The sequence below is a fragment of the Helianthus annuus genome, chromosome 16 (assembly GCF_002127325.2).
Source record: "Helianthus annuus cultivar XRQ/B chromosome 16, HanXRQr2.0-SUNRISE, whole genome shotgun sequence".
In the NCBI taxonomy this organism is placed as follows: Eukaryota; Viridiplantae; Streptophyta; class Magnoliopsida; order Asterales; family Asteraceae; genus Helianthus; species Helianthus annuus.
Window position 1 is genome coordinate 147,740,932 of NC_035448.2, and position 12,303 is coordinate 147,753,234.

The window sequence follows — 12,303 nt, forward strand, 5'->3', positions numbered from 1 at the left end:
TCTAATGGCTTGCGTCTATTATCTGCATAACTCTTTTGATGATCTCGTGCTGTTTTCAATGTTTCCTTGATTTGAATTATCTTGTCTGTTCTTTCTTGCATAATTTCGGGACCTGATAATTGATTTTCTCCTATTTCTGCCCAACATACTAGAGTTCAGCACTTTCGTCCATAAAGTGCCTCAAATGGAGCAGCATTAATGCTTGTATGATAACTATTGTTATAGGAGAATTCTATTAATGGTAAGTGATCATCACAACTTCCTCCAAAATCTATTACACATGCTCTTAACATGTCTTCTAATGTTTGGATTGTCCTTTCACTCTGTCCATCTATTTGAGAGTGATAAGTTGTACTTAAGTTTAATTGTGTTCCCATAGCTTTTTGGAAACTTTTCCAAAAGTGAGAAGTGAAACGACTGTCTCTATGAGACACAATGGATTACGGAATTCCATGTAATGAAAATGAGCTAACTTGGTTAGTCGATCCACAATCACCCAGATTATGTCTTTACATTTCCTTGTTTTGGGTAATTTAGTAACAAAATCCGTTGTTATCAATTCTCATTTCCATACTGGCATTTCTAGTTGTTGAAGTAAGCCTAAAGGCTTCTGTTGTTCAGCTTTAACTTGTGAACAAGTTAGACACTTAGAAACGTAACTAGCTACCTTGTTTTTCATTCCTGTCCACCAAAAATTATTCCTCGGATCTTGATACATCTTGTCGCTACCAGGATGCATTCTATACCTAGACTTATGAGCTTCCTCTAAAATTCTTTCTCGTAGGTTTCCTTGGATAGGTACCCAAATTCTTTTCTTATGGAATCTCTAAATTCCATCAGTTCCTTTTTCTAATTCCTTTATTTTTTCTTAATACTTCAGCATTATCCTTGATTGTTGTTTCCTAGGTACTTTTTAATTGTTTCATTAAATCTATCTGCAGATTTAATCTGAGAGCACGTATGATGTGTTGAAAAACACCGTCATTTACTCGTGTATTTTGTATTTTATTTTTATAGTTTTTGAGTCATTTTTAGTCTTTATACATTTGTATTTGGTTAGTTTGTGTTTTGCCAGGTCCTACTGCAAATGGAGCAAAAACGAGTAAAAAGGAAATAACCAGCCAGTTGAGCAGAATAAAACGCCAGTGACCAAATCAAAATCGCAACCATTTGCTTTGAGTAGACAAAGCCCACTATCTTTATTTTATAATTCAACTTGGGCTGCCATCTTTTATTTTAAAATAAATAGATTAAAGTGGGCCACATATATACAGATATATGATACGAGGAGGGGTTGTTGATATATAAAAAAACCTACTGTGGGCAATTAATAAAGAGGGGATTTTGGGCTGCATATAAAATGAAAAGAGCCCTACGCAAGTTTTGTTAGGGAGCAAGAAAACAGAATATAAAAGAAGGCAGTTATGAATTGCTTGGGCCCAAAGATTCATTTTGAGGATATATATTATTGAAGGCATCGGACGACTCTTAAAAAAGCACAAAAAAAAAAAGAAAAAGAAAGAAAGAAAGGCAAACGGAGAGTAGGGCTCAAAAACAAAGAATTGGACGACTGTACAAGGATTCAGAACAAGAGATAATTTCAAGTTTTGAAGAGAAAGTGAAAGCTTGGGGGTGAAGATTGACGATTAAACTTTAAGACTTTTCGGTTAGACATTGTTTATAAATTATTTTTTAGTTGTTTAACTTAAATATTATAGATATGTTTTCCGATTCGAATTACTTTAAATTTATTTGTGTTTTGTCATTGAATATAAGTAGCTAAATTTAATATGGTTGCTTAGGTTGATGAACTAGACGAATTGTTTGAATGATTAACTTTTGCGTTTAAATGATGTGATGATTTATATGTTATAACTTTAGAACCCGATTCTAATTATCTGTGTGTTGGTGTTGATTGGCTTAAAATATATTTGTTGGTTCCATTGCTCTAGATACTTAGAAATATACTTTAGAGTCGGGGGTCAGTCTAGGTTGTTAATCTTTCAGTCTAGGTCTTGAAAGTGAGAAATCTAATTCAAGTTTAATAATTATTAAAACCAATTAATTAAAACGTGCAATCATTTCTAGAGGTGAGAAATCTAATCTAGAATTGCTAGGTTATTAGTTGGGCGTTGTTTTACAGTTTGGGTGGATGATAAATCGGGTTCATTTGTTTATTCGCGTCTAGAGTTTCCTAGGGGCTCGGTGTTCTTAGTTATTTCTGCTTCATAATTTGAGGGTTTTAGTAAATAAATTACTTTATACCTAATAGTTGTGGGACTTGGTGGTCGATAACTCGAGTCAGTCCATTTTAGCATTTCATCACTTGTCATACTGTCAGGTTCGGTTTACCTTCCGGAGGTTTCTCGGGTTAGGCAATGTTTTCATTCAAAACCAAGGTTAGGATTTTATTCACGAGTCTAGGGATTCTTGCCTAGGTAACCTATTTTTCTCATATTTGAGTTTCAGTCCAGTCTCTACTTGTCTACGCTTGCTACTATTTGGTCGTTTATTTATTTAAATTGTTTTTTTAGTTTAAATTTTTTTTTTCTCAAAACAAAACCAAATTATTAGGCTAGTGGTCGATAGAGATTTAGTATCAAGAGTCGTTAGATTGTGTCCACGGTTCGATACTCGAACTTACTAGTTTTACTACTTACGACTGGTACACTTGCCGGTAGTGTGTGGTTTACGGGTTTTTCCAATTTTAAAACTTGTTTCGAAATTAATATATACACTTTTCGCACATCAAGTTTTTGGCGTCGTTGCCAGGTACACAGTGTGCTTTTTAGGACGACCCGAGTCTGGGATTTAGCCATTTTACTGCTTTCTTAGATTAGTCTGTTTTTTTCTTAGTTAAAAAAATAATTAGTAAAATTTAAAAAAAATAAAAACAAAAAAATATTAAAAAATTAGTGGTTTACTTTATTAGGATACTTTTTAGTTCTGTGTGCCTACTTGTTTAGCTAGCTTGTTTGTGATTCGTGTCATTCTCCTTACTTTTCAGTGTATGCACACACATTCCTCGGGCCCACCTAATACTTCACCATTCTCTGAGCCCGAATTCGAATTCCACCGTCGCCTACGTCAGCTTAAGTTTAAGGTTCCAAAAGTAGAATTCAATCTAGCACCCGAAGTAGTTATGGCTGATCGTAGGACTGTTGCTGATCACATTAGTGTTGCTCCCACCACCGTTCGCTCGAGCATCACCCTTCCCGCTGTAGAGGCGAATAACAGGACCGTCCCACCCACCTTGATTAATACCATTACCCATCCGATCCAGTTCCATGGTCTGCGAGACGAGGACCCACATTCTCATCTGACTAGATTCGGTAGGGTTTGTAGTACTTTCTGCCTTACGGGCGTCACTGGGGAGGCCATTTATCTTCGTTTGTTTCCATTCTCTCTCAAAGATCAGGCTGTTATCCGGTTGGTCCCTCCCACAGCTCGTCTTAGAAATCTTATCTACGCATTCACCAAGCAGCCAAGGCAGTCTTTATACGAGACTTGGGATAGGTTTAAGGTGCTGCTAAACAAGTGACCACACCATGGCCTTGACGAGTGGAGAGTCGTGGAGAAATTCTATAACGGAGTTTCTGAAGCGACTAAGAGACTGCTTGACTCCACAGTAGGAGGCAACATGATGAAAACCAAAACCGTTGTTGAGTGCCTTGAGATGATGGAGGACCTAGCCACCAGCGCTTACACTGAGCCTGCCTTTGGGGGCGTTACTGCTGCCCCTAAAGGTATTCATACGGTAGATTCTAGCGTAGCTTTAGCCGCCCAGGTTGACTCTTTAACAAAGATGGTCAAGGATATTCAGGTTAAGATTAGTTCTAAGTGTGAGGTGTGTAGAGGTGGGCATGGGACGATAGATTGCCCTGTAGGATCTGAGGAGGAGTTGAGTTTTGTCTAGAACCAAGGAAGAGGCCAGGGTTACAACTCTAGATGGCAGCCACGCCAAACCTCGAACTGGCGAGGCGGGAATCCCCTAGATTCCAACTACGCAAGAGTCTCTTTCAGACCCCTGCTGATGGACAGAGTTGTGGAGAGCCTAAGACTGAGCTGGGTGAGTTTCTAAAGAGGAATGAGGAGAGCCAGAGTAGGACTAACAAACTCCTAGAGTCGATAGTGATACAGGGTGAGGCTAGAGGAGCAGGTAAAGAAAAATCAGGAGTTTAAGCTCATGCTTAGGAATCAGGGGTCTACCATACAGAGTCTAGAGAGGACCGTAGGAGAAATGGCGAGTAGGATAACCGAGAGGCCCGCAGGCTCATTCCCTAGCACCACCCAGCTTAACCCTAATGCCCAGTTACATGTCGTGTTCACACGAAGTGGTAGGAGCACAGGACTTGTTGATGAGGGGTTTGAGATAGAAAAGGTAATAGAACCTGAGAGGGTTGTTAGGAGAGAGGTAGAACCGGAGAAGGTTGTTGAGAAGGTGGTTGAACCATAAGAGTTGGAAGTAGAAGAACCAGTTGAAGTGTATGAGACAGTTCCTCCATACCCTATGAGTATTTTGAACAAGAAGCAAATTGCTCAGTATAATGGGTTTTTGGAGATGATCAAAAAGCTCCATGTAGACATTCCCTTCCTTGAGACTTTGGCTAAAATGCCTAAATTTGCAAAGTTTCTCAAGGGACTCCTACTAGTAAGAAAAAAATTGAGGATCTTTCGATTATTACATTGAGTGAGCAATGTTCTGCGGTGATTTCAAACAAACTTCCCACAATGATGCCAGATCAAGGAAGTTTCACCATTCCTTGTGAGATAGAGGGTTATGAGCTTAGGACTACTTGGCCGACCTAGGAGCTACTATAAATGTGATGCCATATTCTGTGTTTAAGAAGCTTAAGCTAGGAGAGATTACCCCGACATACATGAATGTTCAACTCGCCGATCGTTCGGTGAAATTTCCTAGGGGTATCGTTGAAAACATGCTAGTCAAAGTAGGTAACTTTGTGTTTCCTACTGATTTTGTTGTTCTAGACATGGGCGAGGATCCTAATGGACACTCTTGTGTTTCACTCATTTTAGGTCATCCATTCCTTTCTACTGCGAAAGCTATAACAGATGTTCATGGCAGTAAGATAACTCTAGGCGTGTAACACCCCAAAAACCTACAAGCATGTATAGTATATAGTTAAATAAAAATATAAACCTAGTTAGAATGTAATTTGAAAGAATAACCTAAAAGAGAAGGTTTAGTTAATTAAAGACGAATTGTAGAAACTTGAGGGACCAAATAAGGGAAAGGGGAAAGTGATTTTCTTAAAAATCAAATACTAACACACACCACACACACTTCACTGTGTGTGTGTGTCGACTGAACCAAGGGGAAACAAACCCCAAGCTCTCAAGTTCTACAAATTCAGCAAATTGAAGTAGAATTCTTGGTCCAAATCAATGCATGTTTGCATAAAAACGATCATCTAAGCTAGACAAACGAATGGTAAGTCGAATTCCATGATTTGGTAATTTTTCATGAATGGGTTTTGATTTAGTATGAAGCTTTCTTTGAAATTGATTATGAATGTATGTTGAAATTACCTTATAGAGGGCCAAATCATGTTTAATTTCTGATTTAGTTAAAGATTTATATAAAACCCACTTGCAAATGTGATGATAGGAAGAATTATAAAAGTTCTATGTTAATTGGTATGATGACTAGAATTGGTAGTGTTCATATCAACGGGTTGTTAGTTAGAAACAATTTATGAATGAAAGTTGCATAGAAAATTATTAGAATTTGATGTTCTTGATGAAGTTGATATGAAATGGTTAAGTTATGCTCATAATACTTGTACTCTATGCTTGATAGGTAGTACGCACGCCAAGTGTTTGTTAAAATGCTTGAAAGAAATAAATCTCATATCGATGCATTATTACATTGATTAGGACCTAGACAACCTTGAATGATAATGCATATCTTAAGAACGAATTTCAAATATGACATGAGATTAAAGTATGTGAATTCGGAATGTAGGAATAAAAGAAGAAAGTTCAAGTCAATCCGGGTCGCAAGCGAAGGACGGCAAAGGTAAGTTCTTGCTTACATTGTATTATTAGCATGTAATGTGGTTATATCCTATTGTTCAATGGTTGGAATTGTTTTAATTGCGACAAGTTGATGTGAGCCGTATGTGTAAATTATATAAGGGTCGAATGAGTTAAAAGGGTAGAATGAGAAGTTTAGAGAAGCTTATGTCCGAAAGAAGGTTTAAAAGGCTTACTTGAGGTCCATACTTGTAATTGATGTCGTATGAATTTTGTAATGAGAATGTCTAACGGTTTGCTTGTATGTAGGTAAATCTACTTGTTAAATGGCGTCACTCGGATCGAACACACTCATGAAGCACGCTTCCGCAAGGATATTAGCTTTGGTCAAAACTTTTGTTAAATGTACTTTTTGGTAAAATGGGTCTTTTTGTAAGTAACAAAACTTGTTTGTTGTTAGATGTCGAACTCGTAGTCGAAGACAATGTTAGTTGTTTATGAATGTTGGGTTGTAAGTTAATTTAACATCTTCTAGTTAGTCATGCTATGGTTAAATGCAGAATTTTTTGCTTATGAATTATTTGACCCGTTTGGTATTTTTGTCGAATGAAGCTCGTTAGTGTCTTTTAAGTTTTGGCCCCTTTCAAGGCGTCATTAATGACACGGTTACATTCCATGTTTATAGAAAGAATGCCGAGAAGGTAGGGACGCCCTTGGTAATTAGGCAAGAGTTAAAGGGAATTGGAGATGTTAGAATGGAGAGTGACAAAAAGAATGAGAAGCATGTTAGGTTTAAGGAAATGGTGGAAATAGTAGGAGGTGAGGTTGAGTTTAAGGATAGTTCTTGGAGTTCGGTAAAGGAAGATGAATGGGGAGAGCTTAGTTCGGGAGGTATGAAGGAAACTACGTGTGGGGATCATATTTTAGTGTGTAACTCGAGGTATAAATCCCCCACGAGCGAGCATAAGTCGAGTTTGTTTGATGGCGACTTTTGGAGAAAGAAGGGTTTCGGTATGAGTGATTGTTCTAGAGGCCCTAGTGAGAGGTTCAGGGGTGAGTTTGATTTTTATGATCCCCCGTGAGTTTTGATAACTTGTTGTAGAATTGTATATTTTTTTTGTAGTGTTTCATACTTGTTTTGTTTTATTTTGAGTCTTAGTTAGTCTGTTTGAGTCAGTCTTGAGTCAGGTTTTCATTTAGAGTCGATATTATGCTGGGGTTTGCTTTGTTTTGTTTGTGCAGCTTTGGAGGATACCGCTCGTACTCAATCTCCATTCAGGCGGCGATTTCGATCTTATACCATATTGTAAGGGCAACCCCGATATATCAGTTTTGGATACGATCGCGAAGGAAATGCTATACGGTCGTGTACGGGTTCAAATTGAAGGCACGCGCAGCTGGCACTGATTTTTATCCTAACCAGCTAAATCCTTTCCGATTCGTTGTATTTTTGTATATTATATAATGATTTTATTTTATTTTTTTGTGGTCTTCCATCTCACATTGAAGGCAATGTAGAGTTTAAGTGTATCAATGGGAAACTACGTCTTCTTAGGTATATTTGAGTAAAAAACAAATTAAAAATTTTTAAAAAGTCCAAAAAAATAGAAAATGAGAAATTTTTTTTGCAAATAAATGGAAAATGATAGAAAAATTGGGATTTTGGTTTTCAAAATATTATATATAAAAGATAAATTAGATAAAAGACGTGTTTTCTGAGATGTTCTGGTAGGCCCAGCTGACTTAGAGAGTTCCCTAGATTGCTTTTGATATACTTTATTAATAGTCATGATGTCTTGTGGGTTCACATCTTAGGAGAAATAGAAAAGCCGAAACTGTTGAGGGTATAAAAGTACCACTATAAATAAATAGCCTATAAGTATTTTGAATTAAATTAGCACGCTTTGTCATTTTTAGGAGACAAAATTCGGATCTAGTGGCGCTTGAAAAAAAATTCCATTATCCATTTATATGAGCTAATTAAAAATAAGATATAACTAAAGCCTATCATATTAACAACTGGGATGGTGATTCGGATGGGGTATACCATCTAGGTGGAAGTGAAAGAAAAAAATGTGAGGCTCGTGGTGTTTCCCACTGGGATATCGACTTGGTGATAATGCCCTCTGAGTTGAACATGAGAGAAAAAAATTGCTAAAGCTCATCATCATCCATCATTCCATCAAAATTTAATTTTAAATACATAATGGTTATTTATATAAAGTGGTAAAATTTTAATTTTTACCTTATAAGCTTGATATGGGATTAGGTGGATCTGTGGATCTTAAGTGTGAGACCCTTAGATGAATTGTAATGCTAGCATGAAAAGCGGCTTAATGAGTTGGCAGATGGGTTTAAGTGGAGAACAATACCGGTAATCGTGGTTATACGTGTTTATATCTTTTTAATTAAATTAACTAAAAGTTTTTGAAACCATCTATCCTAGTTCTGATTCCATTGCAGCTTTTTCAGGGATGAAAAAGGTTTAAGTGTGGGGATATTTGATGTGTTGAAAAACACCGTCATTTACCCATGTATTTTTTATTTTATTTTTATAGTTTTTTAGTCATTTTTAGTCTTTATACAGTTGTATTTGATTAGTTTGTATTTTGCCAGATCCTGGTGCAAATGGAGTGAAAACGAGTAAGAAGGAAATAACCAGCCAGTTGAGCAGAGTAAAAGTTGGTGACCGAATCAAAATCACAGCCATTTCCTTTGAGTAGACAAAGCCTACTATCTCTATTTTATAATTTAACTTGGGCTGCCATCTTTAATCTTAAAATAAATAGATTAAAGTGGGCCACATATATACAGATACATGACACGAGGAGGGGCTGTTGATATATAAAAAAAACTACTGTGAGCAATTAATAAAGATAGGATTTTGGGCTGCATATAAAAAGAAAAGAGCCCTACGCAAGTTTTGGTAGGGCGCAAGAAAACAGAATATAAAAGAAGGCATTTATGACTTGCTTGGGCCCAAAGATTCATTTTGAGGATATATATCATTGAAGGCATCGGACGGCTGTTAAAAAAGTACAAAAAAAAAAAAGAAAAAAGGAAGAAAGGCAAACGGAGAGTAGGGCGCAAAAACAAAGAATTGGACGGCAGTACAAGGATTCAGAACAAGAGATAATTTCAAGTTTTGAAGAGAAAGAAAAAGCTTGGGGTTGAAGATTGGCGATTAAACTTTAAGGCTTTTCGGTTAGACATTGTTTATAATTTTTTTCGGTTGTTAAACTTAAATATTACAGACATGTTTTCCGATTCGAATTGCTTTAAATTTATTTTGTTTTGTCATTGAATATGAGTAGCTAAATTTATTATGGTTGCTTAGGTTGATGAACTAGACGAATTATTTGAATGATTAACTTTTGGGTTTAAATGAATGTGATGATTTATATGTTATAACTTTAGAACCTGATTCTAATTATTTGTGTGTTGGTGTTGATTGGCTTAATAATATATTTATTGGTTCCATTGCTCTAGATGCTTAGAAATATACTTTAGAGCCGGGAGTCAGTCTAGGTTGTTAATCTTTCAGTCTAGGCCTTGAAAGTGAGAAATCTAATTCAAGTTTAATAATTATTAAAACAAATTAATTAAAACGTGCAATCTCTTCTAGAGGCGAGAAATCTAATCTAGAATTGCTAGGTTATTAGCTGGGCGTTTTCAGTCTAGACCTTGAAAGTGAGAAATCTAATTCAAGTTTAATAATTATTAAAAAAAATTAATTAAAACGTGCAATCTCTTCTAGAGGCGAGAAATCTAATCTAGAATTGCTAGGTTATTAGCTGGGCGTTGTTTGGCAGGGGCCGTGTTGGTTGGGCGCGGCCCGTGTTGAGCCTTCTGTGATGGAGATTTTTGTCGGGTTGCTCTGTTCTTCGTGCATGGTTCCATTTTTCTCGTTCCCTTTTTCATCCATTACCACCATGAGTGTGTTTTATTCTGCAAAAACTAAAAGATTAAACTAAACTAAGGATAGATCCGCGGAATGCCTCCGTGGTGCGCCACGTTTATAAGGGTCCTTGGCTAGACCCGATTCCCGGTTATATATCTTCTGAGTGGAGTGCCTTGCTTCCCAAGTTACACCGTCGGAGAGCGGCATCCAAGCTTGAATCAATAACCTTCATGTAATTGACTGGGTCGTCGTCCTCTATTCTCTTCCCAACTCCGAACTTCACCTCATCGTCCCCATACCTCAAAGTCAGTGTCCCGTCATTCATGTCTACCACTGCTTGTGCTGTGGCAAGGAAGGGTCTCCCTAGGATAAGGGGGACCTCGGTGTCTTCCTCCATGTCGAGTATGACAAAGTCAACTGGATAAACGAATCTGCTTACCCTTACCAAGACATTCTCGATGACACCTTGTGGGAACTTGACTGATCGATCAGCGAGTTGTATGCTTATTTTTGTAGGGCTCGTGGTTCCCAAGCCAAGCCTTTTGAACATTGATGAGGGCATGAGGTTAATGCTAGCCCCTAAGTCGGCCAAGGCATTGCGAACGGGTGATTCCCCTATTGAGCATGGGATCGTGAAACTTCCGGGATCGATTTTCTTTTGGGGTAGTTTATTGAGTACGAGGGCAGAGCATTCTTCGCCTAAATTAACTAATTGCAAATTTTCAATTTTCTTTTTTTGTGTAAGGAAGTCCCTCATAAATTTAGAGTATTTGGGCATTTGGGTTAGGACTTCAATAAAAGGAATATTGACATGCAATTGTTTTAACAGACTTTCGAATTTTGCGAACTGCTCATTGGTCTTTTGACGAATTAACCTACCGGGGTACGGAACTCGAGGAGCCTTGGTAGGCTCTGGTGATGGGGGAGAGTTCTTTTCCTGCAGATGTGTTGGCATTGTTTCTTCCGTTGGTGGAGGTACTTCTGCAGGCCCTACGGTGCGGTTTCGTAGTGTGATGAGGTGAACTTGCGCCTTTGGGTTTGTTTCGGTATTGCTAGGTAATGCGCCTTGCGGTCTCTCGGAAAAATTTTGTGCTAGTTGATTTATTTGTTTTTCTATGTTTTGAATGCTAGCTTGTTGATTCCTAAAATTAGATTCTAATTGTAGAAATCTTTCCGAGTTTTTCTTATCAGTGTCAGAGACGAGGCGAGATATAGTATCTTCGAGCCTTTCTCGTCCACCTTGTTGTTGAGTGAAATTTTGTGACTCATTTCTTGATTGCTGAAAGTTTGTTCGTTGGGTTTGTTGGTTACTACTATTGCCGGTTTCCCTCCAACCAAGGTTTGGGTGGTTTCGCCATCCTTGGTTGTAAGTTCCCGTTGGAGGACCCGACGGCCTAGGTCTATTATCAATGTAGTTTACCATTTCTTGTTGATCGTCCGTTTCTTTCATGCAACTCCAATTTTCATGTGACCCACCACACCCTTCACAAGCCATAACCGAGACTATTTTTGTCATTTCTAATTTTTTTATTTTTGAAGAAAGGGCCTCGATTTGGGCTTGTAAAGAGGTGCTTTCGTCGACCTTATGGGCGCCCGGGGCGATAGACTTATTTCCCCGGGGAGTGTGCCATTGAAAATTGGTTTGAGCAATTTCCTCAATCTGATTATATATTTCGTGTGGGCGTCGATTACCTAAAAGTCCCCCGGAGCTAGAATCAAGTGTCTGCCTAGTGTGTGGCAACAATCCATTGTAGAAAGTGGATACTTGTTGCCATATTGCGAGGCCGTGATGGGGACACTTGCGTAATAGCTCCTTGAACCTTTCCCAAGTTTCATATAAGGATTCCCCGTCCTCTTGTGTCACACCCCCAAAAATCCACACGCGGAGTATCACCGCTTGGGAGCGTGACTGACCAGGATCAAGCCACCAATCATATTGAACATGTAATTAATATTAAGTAAAATAAATGTAAACCATCCATTCAATACGATAGGTGTTCAAAACATAACCATAGTTTCAAAGTGTAGCGGAAGCATAGTAAATAAACCAACAATAGTTAATAGTTTTAAATGTCATAATAGTTCAACGTAGAAACCACGATCCTTGCCCACAACGACCCGCTTCTCCAGTGCAAGCTCCAAGTACCTAACGATCTGCAAGGCATGTAACAGAATGATCAACAAACTAGTTGAGCGAGTTCACAGTAAGTAAATGCGTAACAGTAAGTAACGGGTGGCTCTACAGGGCCAATAGTAAGTTATACAAGTGGGGGCTTCCCATGTTATGTGACCACTAGACTATTCGTATCATCCCTGTTCTTCGTCCGAGAACAGTAGCGCGTATGGGGTGTGCGTAGGTTTTACGCACGTATCCTTCATAACCGAGGATAGAAGTAAATAATGCG

The 12,303-nt window shown here is 38.0% G+C and overlaps 1 long non-coding RNA gene and 1 other non-coding gene across 2 annotated transcripts; both read left to right on the plus strand.

Annotated features, from left to right (window-relative positions):
• The first annotated feature begins 5,311 nt into the window (after positions 1 to 5,311).
• LOC110910396 lies at positions 5,312 to 6,539 on the plus strand. The gene is made up of 3 exons (XR_002576099.2): positions 5,312 to 5,452; positions 5,987 to 6,040; positions 6,307 to 6,539. It is a non-coding gene; the product is annotated as an uncharacterized LOC110910396 (long non-coding RNA).
• Positions 6,540 to 11,679: 5,140 nt separating this feature from the next.
• On the plus strand, positions 11,680 to 11,789 carry LOC118488669. Its single transcript, XR_004885213.1, has one exon. It is a non-coding gene; the product is annotated as a small nucleolar RNA R71 (small nucleolar RNA).
• The last annotated feature ends 514 nt before the right edge of the window (positions 11,790 to 12,303 follow it).